General features: G+C 36.2%; 1 long non-coding RNA gene across 1 annotated transcript; it reads left to right on the forward strand.

Annotated features, from left to right (window-relative positions):
• Positions 1-1,287: 1,287 nt before the first annotated feature.
• On the forward strand, positions 1,288-12,236 carry LOC123583081. Its single transcript, XR_006704730.1, has 2 exons — positions 1,288-1,413; positions 12,161-12,236. It is a non-coding gene; the product is annotated as an uncharacterized LOC123583081 (long non-coding RNA).
• Positions 12,237-13,904: the final 1,668 nt, after the last annotated feature.

Genomic DNA, 13,904 nt, shown 5'->3' on the forward strand with positions numbered 1-13,904 from the left:
TCAGGGGGAAATTAAGATCAAAAGGGAATGGCGATGGCAGAAAAACAGACACTCAGATCAATACAACAGAATGGAGAACCCAGAAATGGACCCACAAACATAAGGTCAACTAATGTGTGACAAAGCAGGAAAGAATATCCAATGGAATAAAGACAGTATCTTCAGCAAGTGGTGCTGGGAAAACTGGACAGCAACTTGCAGAAAAATGAACGTGGACCACTTTCTTACATCATACACAAAAATAAACTCAAAATGGATGAAAGACCTAAATGTAAAACAGAAAACCATCAAAATCCTAGAGGAGAAAGCAGGCAGAAACCTCTTTGACTTTGGCTGCAGAAACTTCTTACTCAACACGTCTCCAGAGTCAGGGGAAACAAAAGCAAAAATGAACTATTAGGACCTCATCAAAATAAAAAGCTTCTGCACAAAGAAGGAAACAATCAGCAAAACTAAAAAACAACTGACAAAATGGAAAAAGATATTTGCAAATGACATATCAGATAAAGGGTTAGTATCAAAAATCTATAAAGAACTTATCAAACTCAACACCCAAAAAAGAAGCAAGTGAACAAATGGGCAAAGGCATGAATAGACACTTCTCCAAAGAAAACGTCCAGATTGCCAACTGACACATGAAAAAATACTCAACATCATTCACCATCAGGAAAATATAAATCAAAACCACAATGAGATACCACCTCACACCTGTCAGAATGGTTAATATTAACAACTAAGGCAACAACATGTTGGCAAGGATGCAGAGAGAGAGGATCTCTTTTGCACTGCTGATGGGAATGCAAACTGGTGCAGCCACTCTGGAAAACAGTATGGAGGTTCTTCAAAAAATTAAAAATAGAACCACCCTACAACCCAACAATTGCACTACTAGGTATTTATCCAAGGGATACAAGTGTGCTGTTTCAAAGGGGCACATGCACCCCAATGTTTATAGCAATGCTATCAACAATAGCCAAAGTGTGGAAAGAGCCCAAATGTCCATCAATGGATGAATGCATAAAGAAGATGTAGCATACATACATATATATATACATACATACACAATGGAGCATTACTCAGGAATCAAAAAGAATGAAATCTTGCCATTGCAACTATGTGGATGGAACCGGAGGGTATTATGCTAAGCAAAATTAGTCAGAGAAAGACAAATATATGACTTCACTCATATGCATAATTTAAGATAAAAAACAGATGAACATAAGGGAAGGGAAGCAAAAATAATATTAAAAAAAGGAGGGGGACAAAACATAAAAGACTCTTAAATACAGAGAACAAACTGAGGGTTTGCTGCAGGATTTGTGGGAAGGGGGATGGGCTAAATGGGTGAGGGGCATTAGGGAGGATGCTTGTTGGGATGAGGATTGGGTATTATATATAGAGGATGAATCACTGGTATCTACTCCTAAAATCCTTATTGTACTATATGCTAACTAACTGGGATGTAAATTTTAAAAAATAATAATAAAAATAAAGTCAGATAAGTCATAGTAAGTACCTAAAGACAAAAAATATTTATAGATAATTGTGTCAAAACACTGCAATAAACAATAATGATTACTAAGAACTTAACTTTTCTTTCAGGTATAAGTAATTTTTTCAAAAATTATTTGAGAGAATATAAAAAGCATTTTGGGGTCAAAAATTAAGTGCTAATCAAGCCATTAAATAACGTGGTAATTTTATAGAGATTAAAATTATAATTTTAGCCTTTCTGTACATTATTCTTGAAACAATATGTAGTAAAGGTTTATTAACACACACACACACACAAGAAAGAAAGAAAGGGAAGGGCAAACAAAATGAGAGTTGCTGGAGGGAAGTGGGTGGGTGATGGGCTAAATGGATGATGAGCATTAAGGAGGGCACTTGTGAGGAACACTGAGTGTTACCTGTAAGTGATGAATCACTACATTCTACTCCTGAAACCAATACTACACTATATATTAACTAACTTGAATTTAAATAAAATCTTGGAAGAAAAAAAAAGAAAGGGAATGGTATTGTCCTAGAGGAAAATATAATGATATAATGCAATATGAACATCCTATGTTATTTCAGCAAAAAGGGAGACTGGAAAGTTCAAAAAGATATTATGGATCTGTGAAGTATTATAACCCAATATAATAGTAAATGCTCATAACAATGTTCCTAAATCATTTCTAAAGCCATTATATTCAAGGCCTCTATTTAAAAATGAAAAAACAAATGTTTTTTAAATTTTTTTAAACGTTTATTTATTTTTGAGTCCAAGAGAGACCAAGCATGAACGGGGGAGGGTTCAGAGAGAGAGAGACACAGAATATGAAACAGGCTCCAGGCTCTGAGCTGTCAGCACAGAGCCCAACGTGGGGCTTGAACTCACAGACCATGAGATCATGACCTGAGAGGAAGTTGGACGCTTAACCGACTGAGCCACCCAGGCGTTCTGAAAAAACAAATTATTTTAATGTAAGTTTATTTCCACAAGTATTGTTCAAAATTTATAAACTTGGGGATTTTAAAGGCTAAGCTCCAGTTACCAGTAAAATTTATTCATTTATGTAAAAATGGGGATTAAAGGTATAATTTTAAAGTCACTTTTATAATATAACAATTATGTAAAATAACCTGTTATGTCATTAATACTTATAATTTAAATCCGTGTACACTAAATAAGAGTCCAAAATTCTAATATCAAGAATTCTGCCTAAAATAAAAAAAAAAAAAACTCCCCTATCCATGATCTAAAACAAGTTCTACTCTAAAAAAGATGGTTCATATGTACTTTACACACAAATCATAGCTTTATGAGACAACTGAATATGACTGATATTTAAAAATTAGAATTTTGACCACTTAGCTTCTTATATCTCTGTAAAATTGGCTTTTTTTAACACCTAACCTTTAATCAAAGAAGAATGTTTGTCACTACATTAAAAAACAGAAAACAAAAAGCAAAAAGCATATACAATTACATATTTGAAGAAAAATGAAATTTTTGTGATAAATGTTGTCTCTGTACAATTTTTTCTGAATAAATGCAGCAATGACATAATTGCTCTGAAACATCTTAAGTTGATTCTGTGTCTTCAGGATTACTTTTATTCACATCAGAGGAATCATTCTTGAGAATCACTGGCAGACTGGTCAGTAATCCATTCTTCCATTATTCTGTAATTATTCTGTAATAATTCCAATTATTCTGTAATTATTATCCTCTTATTTTTTTTAATTTTTTAAGTTTATTTATTTATTTTGAGAGGGTGAGAAAGCGAGCAGGGGAGGAGTAGAGAGAGAGAGGGAGAGAGAGAGAGAATCCCAAGCAGGTTTTGCACTGTCAGCACAGAGCCCAATGAAGGGCTCAAACTCACAGACCATGAGATCATGACCTGAGCTGAAACCAAGAGTCAGACACTCTCAATCTACTGAGCCACCCAGGCACCCCTATTATCCCTTTATTTAGATATTACCATCCTCTGGTTACTTATAACCATCAACATTTTCTAGGCCTCCATTTGGAAAGAAATGCCAAGACTTGTAACTAAGGACTCAACATGTTTCAATTTAATTTTGTAAGTAGACAAGCCCCTTCTTACCCAAGCATTATAATCATAGTCCTAATTTCCACCTAGCCTACATTCAGAAATATAGTTACACCTTCCAGTAGAAGACAATCAACACTACAGACACATTTTTTCTTCCCTGCCAATTTTGTAATGGTAGAAGGGCTTACTTGGCAATGAGTTTACTGAGAGCTGTATCTATCTGATAAAATATGTTAAAAACTTGTCCTCCTTTTGAAAATTCAAGGATTTGTTCTTTCAAAGGTCAAGATATATTTGCCCTTTTAAATAGGCATTTTTTATAACCATATTGTCTTGATGACCCTTGGGTCTGGAATTATTCAATATTTGAACAATAAATAAGAGGAAGTTAAAATATGACATTATATATATATATATTACAACTACATAAAATACTACATATATAAACTACTCTATATATTAAAGTATGCATCAAGGGAAGTTAATAAAGAGTTTAGTTTCCTTATATATATTCTTGTTGGGTCTTGCTAGATAACAACCTTAAAAGATTTGAGTCTCTCCTTTACAATAACCCAATGTTTATTATAGGCCTCTATGTCACTTAACATATGATGAGGGGATGCTTGGCACAGTGAAATGGCGACATAAATCTTCACTGAACCAAACTGAAACAAATTGTGATATACATGTAAACAGATCAATGATAATATAGGATAATAACTGGTTAAATAGAGGTCAAATAGATTGTTATGGTAAAATAGAGGATGTAGCAGCTAGTGCTGAATGGGGAGTTAAGAAGCTTTCACCAAAGAAGTTGCATTTGAACACATTCATAAAACATTTATTTAGAACCCTGTAGGAATTTTTTTTAACTTTGTAAAATATGACTTCGCTGTGTGGGGATTTCTTTTACTTTTCTCCCTTCAAGTTCCTGATTATCCTTACAAACTGCTTTTGAGTTTGTAGCTTTACTTGGTATGGCTAGAATCATAATTATCATATTAACCAAGACAGTGTGCTGTGAGAGAATCTAAGAAACGAGATGAAGGCAAGAAAAGCCTCTACATCTGTAATAGTTGTTACAAAGCCTATGCCCATTATACTTCCACAGAGCCTGCTCATTTTTTATGCTCTATGCCAACTACAAATTAAACACAAATCTCATCACTGACTACACAGAATTCATCAAGGCACTGCCATTGCTTGGATTAAAATCCAAACTCCTGAACAGGGCTTAAAGAGCCAATGATGAAATGGTACTTGTCTCTCCCTACAGCCTCTTTGCTTACATCTCCCAGCTTATACAACTCCAGAAATAACAACTTTCTTTCTGTTTCCTTTTCCCTCTGCCTGTCACATTTTCCTTTTCAGAAATATTCTAGAGCAGAGTCAATAGCCCTAGAGCCAAACTGTTGGGTTGTAAACTTCATTTTACCATTCCCTAGAAGTAGAACCTCTAAACATTTATGTAAGCATTCCAGGCCTCAGTTTGCCCTCTCATACAATGGAATCTCATATGATTGTTGTGAGGATTAAATGAGATAATACATGGAAAGCACTTAAAACAATACCTGCCTACATAAGTAAGCACTTTATAGAAGTCAGCTGTCATGATTGTTTTATTTTAGAAGGTAATCAAAAATATTTATGGAATGAATGAATCTAATAACTAGTTAGAAAAATGGACTAGTTAGGAAAAAAGCCTAGGTTTTGGAGGCTGACAAATCTGGATTTGAATCCGAGTTTACATTCCCTTCCCATCTCTCTCAAATACACACACGTGTGTATACACATGTACACACACAGAGGAAATCGAAAGTATATATATCTGAGGCCATTTAGAATAGAGTTAGTGTCCTTCATGAACTCTTAAGAACCCAAAAATGTCAATGAAAAAAAAAAGTAGTCATTGTGATCAAAAGTTGCAGGAGGAGCCAAGATGGCAGAACAACATGGAAGTTTTATTTACATCTTGCATCCGTTAAATACAGCCAGATCAACACTAAACCATCCTGCACATCTAGAAAACTGATTTGAGAATTAACAGAATAAACCACACAACATGAACCACAGAACTCAGCAGGTAGGTGGCACGAAGAGGTAAACTGGGGGAGAGAGAAGCCACTGAGGGCAGGGAGCTGTTTTTGTTGTGGAGAGAGGATGGAGATGGGGGGAGAGTATGGGAAAAGCAACCCCCAAAAGCAGCTGGAGAGAAAGTAGAAAAGTGGCAACAATCACAGGGACTGAACTAAAAAGGGAGAAAAGAGAAAGGAGATGATTTAAATTCCATTAAGACTATAAACAGGGGGAGTACAGAGTCCGAAACTCTGCAGCTCAATACCTGGTGGTGCTCTGGTGAGAAGGGCAAATTCCCAGGAGCAGAAAATGAGGTCTGGGGGGGTTCTCAGGCCACATAGGGAGAAGCGGTTCCCCTGCTGGGAGGACATTTGGTACAGGCTGTGTGACCACCCCACAAGCAAAGATCCCAGCACATTCCAGAGAGCAACCACATTAACCGGTGCTGGAACAAGGTTATTAAGGGTGAAGCCTGGTGCCAGATGTGTGTTGTGATTTTCCATAATCCTTGAAATGCTGCTGCTACATGATCATGTGAACTTTTTCTGGGACAGGCTGGCACCCAGCCACAGTCTCTGGGCATCAGTAGCAGCATAGTGCCTCGAACGTCCCTGGGTGCAGCCAGCACTAGGTCATTGCTTGGTGAGACCCTCCCCCAAGGTCTGAATGGGTCAAAGCCTCAGTCACTCAGAAGTGAAGGATTGGGAAACACAACCACATCTGAGATAAAACTCAGGAGGGATAGGCTGCCTAGCAAGCTGACTGTTTGGTCACAGACAGTGTAAAAGCCAGGAGTGGATGGAGCCAAAAACAAAGGATGGGTGCATGGTTGCTGATCGGGGAGGCGCAGAGTTCTGATACTAGAGACTGGGTAGTTGGGGGGCATGTCATTTTCACCCCTCCCTTGCATGCGGATATGCACCTACAACCACCACAACGATCCACCCCAATAAGTTAAGCAGTACTAGTGGAGAATGGAGCCGTTAGACTAATCCCCACACAACTGTGCAAACCTCACTCTTCAGGAACACCACGAGTCTCTGCCTGCTTAGTTTATGGAGTATAAAGTGCTTCATAGTTTGACTTTTAGGGGAAAATGATGTATTTTCAATTGTATTTCAGTCTATTCATTGGTCTATCTATTCCATTTCTTTTTTTTTTCATTTTTTTCTTGAATACAGAAAGAAAAAAATTATTTTTATTTTCAATTATTATCAAAAATATTTTTCTTTAATTTTTTTCTTCTACTATGTTTTTTCCTTTTTTGTAAATTTTTCAAATTCTACTTCCATCATTTGACTTTATTCTATTTCATTGTATTCATTTTTACAAACTTTCAAACGTTTTTGTTTTTTTCCCCCCTTTTTCCTCTATCAAGCTTCTTTCAACAACCATACCAAAACACACCTAGGTTCTAGCATCATTTATTTGATTTGTGTGTGTGTGTTGTTTTTAATTTTTTGATGTTAATTTTTTTTTACCTAATTTATTCTTTTTCTTCTTCAAAATGACAAAATGAAGGAATTCACCCCAAAGAAAGAGTAAGAAAAATGATAGCTAGAGACTTCATCAACACATATACAAGCAAGATGTCTGAACCAGAATTTAGAATCATGATAATAAGAATACTAGCTGGGGTTGAAAAAAGATTAGAATCCCTTTCTGCAGAGATAAAAGATGTAACAGCTGACTAGTCAGGATGAAATTAAAACATGCTATAACTGAGCTGCAATCTCAAATGGTTGCCACAGCGGCAAGGATGGATAAGGCAAAACAGCAAATAAGTGATATATTAGACAAACTTATGGAGAATAATGAAACAGAAAAGAAGAGGGAGACTAAGGCAAAAGAGCATGATTTGAGAATTAGAGAAATCAGTGACTCATTAAAAAGGAACGACATCAGAATCATAGGGGTCCCAGAAGATGAAGAGAAATAAAAAGGGGTAGAAGAGTTATGTGAGAAAATCATAGCAGAAAACTTTCCTAACCTGGGAAAAGACACAGACATCAAAATCCAGGAAGCACAGAGGACTCCCATTAGATTCAAGAAAAACTGACCACTAAAAAGGCATATCATCATCAAATTCACAAAATACTCAGGCAAGGAAAGAATAATGAAAGCAGCAAGAGGAAAAAAGTCCTTAACCTACAAGGGAAGACAGATCAGGTTTGCAGCAGACCTATCTACAGAAACTTGGCAGGCCAGAGAGAAGGTTATATTCAATGTGCTGAATCGGAAAAATATGCAGACTAGAATTCTTTATCCAGCAAAGCTGTCATTCAAAATAGAAGGAGAGGCTAAAATTTCCCAGACAAACAAAAATTAAAGGAGTTCATGACCACAAAACCAACCCTGCAAGAAATTTTAAGGGGGACTCTCTGGGGGGAGAAAAGACAAAAAACAAAAAACAAAAAAAAAAAACAAAAACAAAAACAAAAGACAAAAAACAAAAAACAGACCAAAAGCAACAAAGATTAGACAGGAACAGAGAACACCACCAGAAATTCCAACTCTATAAACAACATAATGGCAATAAATTCATATCTTTCAGTACTCACTCTAAACGTCTATGGACTAAATGCTCCAATCAAAAGACACAGGGTAACAGAATGGAAAAGAAAACAAGATTCATCTATATACTGTTTACAAGAGACCCACTTTAGACCTAAAGACACCTTCATATTGAAAGTAAGGATATGGAGAACCATCTATCATGCTAATGGTTGACAAAAGAAAGCCAGAGTAGCCACACTTATATCAGACAATCTAGACTTTAAAATAAAGACTGTATCAAGAGATGCAAAAGGGCATTATATCATAATCAAGGGGCCTATCCACCAAGAAGACCTAACAATTATAAACATTTATGCTCCAAATGTGAAAACACCCAAATATATAAATCAATTAATCACAAACATGAAGAAACTCATTGATAATAATAACATAATAGGAGGCGACTTCAACACCCCATTTATAGCAATGGACAGATCATCTAAACAACAAATCAACAAAGAAACAATGGCATTGAATGACACACTGGACCAGATGGACTTACACATATATTCAGAACATTTCATCCTAAAGCAGCAGAATATACATTCTTCTCCAGTGCACATGGAACGTTCTCCAGAATAGATCACCTACTGGATCACAATCATTGTGATCAATAGATCACAAATCAGTCCTCAACAAGTACAAAAAGATCGAGATCATACCTTGCATATTTTCAGACTACAATGCTATGAAACTTGAAATCAGCCACAAGAAAAAATTTGGAAACATAACAAATACTTGGAGACTAATGAACATCCTGCTAAAGAATGAATGGGCTAACCAAGAAGTTAAAGAGGAAATTAAAAAATGCATCGAAATCAATGAAAATGATAACACCACAGCCCAAACCCTCTGGGGCACAGCAAAGGTGGTCCTAAGAGGGTACTATACAGCAATCCAGGCCTTCCTAAAGAAGGAAGAAAGGTGTCAGATACACAACCTAACCTTAGACCTTAAAAAGCTGAAAAAAGAACAGCAAATAAACCCAAAAACAGCAGAAGACAGGAAATTGTAAAGATTAGAGCAGAAATCAATGCTATCAAAAAAAAAAATCCAGTAGAACAGATCAGTGAAACCAGAAGCTGGTTCTTTGAAAGAATCAACAAAATTGATAAAGCCCTAGCCAGTTTGATCAAAAAGAAAAAGGAAAGGACCCAAAGAAATAAAATCAAGAATGAAAGAGGAGAGATCACCACCAACACAGCAGAAAAATAAACAATAATAAGAGCATATTATGAGCAATTATATGCCAGTAAAATGGGCAATCTGGAAGAAATGGACATTTCCTAGAAACATATACACTACCAAAACTGAAACAGGAAGAAGTAGAAAATTTGAACAGACCCACAACCCATAAGGAAATCAAATTAGTAATCAAAAATCTTACAAAAACCAAGAGTCTAGAGCCAGATGTCTTTCCAGGGGAATTCCACCAAACATTTAAGGAAGAATGAACACCTATTCTTTTGAATCTGTTCCAAAAAATAGAAATGGAAGGAAAACTTCCAAACTCTTTCTATGAAGCAAGCATTACCTTGATTCCAAAACCAGACAAAGACCCCATTAAAAAGGAGAACTATAGACCGATTTCCCTGATGACCATGGATACAAAAATCCTCAACAAGGTATCAGCCAACTGGATTCAACAATAGATTAAAAAAACATATTCACTACAGCCAAGTGAGATTTATACATGGGATGCAGGGTTGGTTCAATATCTGCAAAACAATCAATGTGATGTATCACATCAATAAAAGAAAGGACAAGAACCATATGATCCTCTCAATAGATGCAGAGAAAGCATTTGACAAAATACAGTATCCTTTCTTGATAAAAACCCTCAAGAAAGTAGGGATAGAAGTATCGTACCTCAAGATCATAAAAGCCATATATGAAAGACCCAACACTAACATCATCCTCAATGGAGAAAAACAGAGAGCTTTCCCCCTAAGGTCAGGAACAAGACAGGGATGTCCACTCTCACCACTGTTATTCGACATAGTATTGGGAGTCTTAGCCTCTGCAATCAGAAAACACAAAGAAATAAAAGGCATCCAATTTGGCCAGGAGGAGGTCAAACTTTCACTCTTCGCAGATGACATGATACTCTTTATGGAAAAACCCAAAAGATTCCACCAAAAAGCTTCTAGAACCGATTCATGAATTCAACAAAGTCACAGTATATAAAATCAATGCACAGAAATCGGTTGCATTCCTATACACCAATAATGAAGCGACAGAAAGAGAAATCAAGGAATTGATCCCATTTACAGTTGTACCAAAACCCATAAAATACCTAGGAATAAATCCAACCAAAGAGGTGAAAAATTCTATGCAGTGAAAATTATAGAAAGCTTATGAAAGAAATTGAAGACACACAGACAAAAAAATGGAAAAACATGCCATGCTCATGGATTGGAAGAACAAACATTGTTAAAATGTTGATACTACCTAAAGCAGTGTACATATTCAATGCAATCCCTATCAAAATAACACCAGCATTCTTCACAGAGCTATAACAAACAATCCTAAAATCTGTATGGAACCAGAAAGGACCCTGAATAACCAAAACAATCTTGAAAAAGAAAACCAAAGCAGGAGGCATCACAATTCCAGACTTCAAACTGTATTGCAAAACTATAATCATCAAGACAGTATGGTACTGGCACAAGAACTGACATTCAGATCAATGGAACAGAATAGAGTACCCAGAAATGGACCCACAAACATATGGCCAACTAATCTTTGACAAAGAAGGAAAGATTATCCAATGGAATAAAGAAAGTCTCTTCAGCAAGTAGTGCTTGAAAACTCGACAGCAACATGCAGAAAAAGGAACCTGGACCACTTTCTTACACCCTACACAAAAATAAACTCAAAATGGATGAAAGATCTAATGCAAGACAGGATGTCATCAAAATCCTCAAGGAGAAAGGAGGCAAAAATGTCTTTGACCTTGGCCACAGCAACTCTTACTCAACACGTCTGGAGGCAAGGGAAACAAAAGCAAAAATGAACTATTGGGACCGCATATAAATAAAAGGCTTCTGCACAGTGAAGGAAACAGTCAGCAAAACTAAAAGGCAACCAATGGAATGGGAGAAGATATTTTCAAATGACATATCAGATAAAGGGTTAGTATCCAAAATCTATAAAGAACTGATCAAACTCGCCAGCCAAAAAAACAAATAATCCAGTGAAGAAATGGGCAAAAGACATGAATAGACACTTCTCCAAAGAAGACATCCAGATGACCAACTGATACATGAAAAAATGTTCAACATCACTCATCATCAGGGAAATACAAGTCAAAACCACAATGAGATACCGCCTTACACCTGTCAGAATGGCTAACATTAACAACTCAGTCAACAACAGATGGTGGTGAGGATGCAGAGAGAAAGGATCTCATTTGCACTCATGGTGGTGCAGCCACTCTGGAAAACAGTATGGAGGTTCCTCAAAAAAATAAAAATAGAACTACCCTACAACCCAGCAATTGGACTATTAGGTATTTATCCAAGGGATAAAGGTGTGCTGTTTCAAAGGGGCACATGCACCCCAATGTTTATAGCAATGCTATCAACAATAGCCAAAGTATGGAAAGAGCCCAAATGACCATCAATGGATGAATGCCTAAGGAAGATGTGGTACACACACACACACACACACACACACACATACATACAATGGAGTATTACTTGGCATTCAAAAAGAATGAAATCTTGTCATTTGCAACTACATGGATGGAACTAAAGGGTATTATGCTAAATGAAATTAGTCAGAGAAAGACAAACATCATATGACTTCATTCATATGAGGAATTTAAGATACAAAACAGATGAACATAAGGGAAGGGAAGCAAAAACAATATAAAAACAGAAACGGGGACAAAACATAAGAGACTCTTAGATGTGGAGAACAGAGGGTTACTGGAGGGGTTATGGGAGGTTGGATGTGCTAAATGTGTAAGGTGCATTAAGGAATCTACTCCTGAAATCATCGTTGCACTATATGCTAACTAACTTGGATGTAAATTTAAAAAACAAAATGAATTTTTAAAAAGTTGCATTATTTGGGCCACCTGGGTGGCTCAGTCAGTTAAGCAACCAACTCTTGGTTTTAGCCTAGGTCATGATCTCATCGTTCCTGAGTTCAAGCTCTGTGTGGTTATCTGCGCTGGCAGTGCAGAGCCTGCTTGGGATTCTCTCTCTTCCTCTCTCTCTATCCTTCCCTTGCTCACATGGTCTCTCTCTCTCAAAATAAATAAACTTTAAAAAAAAAGTTGTATTATGTTATATACCCTAAATGCAAGAAGGCATAGGAATGTGTAACACATTTTGGAACTCTATAAAAATGTGTTTTAAATGAATACACTTCAGAACATAAAGCAGTAAGTGTTTTATTCACACAGAACATTTTTGTCACCTTCTCTGCTGTGCAGCCTTCCATGAATTGTCAGACCTTCTCTACACTTCTGCTGCACGGTCACGACATCACTTACCATGTTTTATACATGCACGGTGCCTTTCTCCTCTCCTCAAATCCATCCTCCAGCCCCTCCAATCTGGCTTCTAACCAAACCTGTCCACAGATATGGTATTGGTAATACAAATTGCTGAATCCAATGGATTCACATATCTCATCCTTACTTTACAAGACCTTCCAGAAGGATTTCTAGTTTTTGAAATCCTCCAACCTCTTGGCTTCTTTTTTCTCGCCACACTCCCTAGGATTTCCCCAAGCCACCCTGACTTTTTTTCTCTTTTGTCCAGCTCTCTGTTCCTAACAACGTGTAAATTACTGCTTTCCTCAGAATTCTGCTTTGGCTCTCTTCTTTCCTCTCTTTGTGTGCTCTCCTGAGGTGATCTCATTAATTTCTATGATGTAAAATACCACAAATATGCTAATCGTTTCCAAATTTGTATCTTCAGGCCAACCAATAAGTCTGTTGACTATATCAAAAACATGGCAAAATCTACCATGTCCAAAAGCAAATTCTTGATTCCTTCCTCCAGAAATGTGATCTTCGTCTAGGCTTCCCTTCTATAACAAATGGTATCAGCATTCTTTTGTTGCTTATTACAGAAACCTAGAAGGCATTCTTGGTTCTTTAGCATTCCCTACATTTTCCCACCTTATACCACACTCAACAACTCCTATAAATTCTACCTCTAAGATATCTCTCTAATCCAATCATTCTCTGTCTTCCTTTCCACAATCATTCTGGTTCAAGACAAAATCATGTCTCACTAGAATTACTACAATAATAGTATTAAATAAAATAAGTAGTATTAGTAAATAGTAATTAGTAAATAAATAAATTAGTAAATAAATAAATAAATAAATAGTATTAAATATTTTGAAGCAGTTTTATCAAGCATAACTGGTGCACTAAAATACTGGACAAATTGAATATTTATAATTGGATCTATATGTCCTTACCTTTGAATCCTTCCTATCCATTCTTCACACTACAGTCAGGGTGATATTAATGTGTATTTTATGTTTACCTGGAATTTTCTTACTGATGCCTTCTCCACACTAGTGAAATAACTATGAATTACACTTTTTCTTGTTATTTCCATTTTTCTTCTTGAAATATCTGTATTATTTCTAAATATTCCCAATACATTCACAGTTTTCCTCAGAGATCATTAAAACACTAATTGAATTAATAGTGATATTTCAAATTAAGCTTCCCAAAAGAAACTTTGATTTAGATTT

The sequence above is a fragment of the Leopardus geoffroyi genome, chromosome B1 (assembly GCF_018350155.1).
Source record: "Leopardus geoffroyi isolate Oge1 chromosome B1, O.geoffroyi_Oge1_pat1.0, whole genome shotgun sequence".
NCBI lineage: Eukaryota > Metazoa > Chordata > Mammalia > Carnivora > Felidae > Leopardus > Leopardus geoffroyi.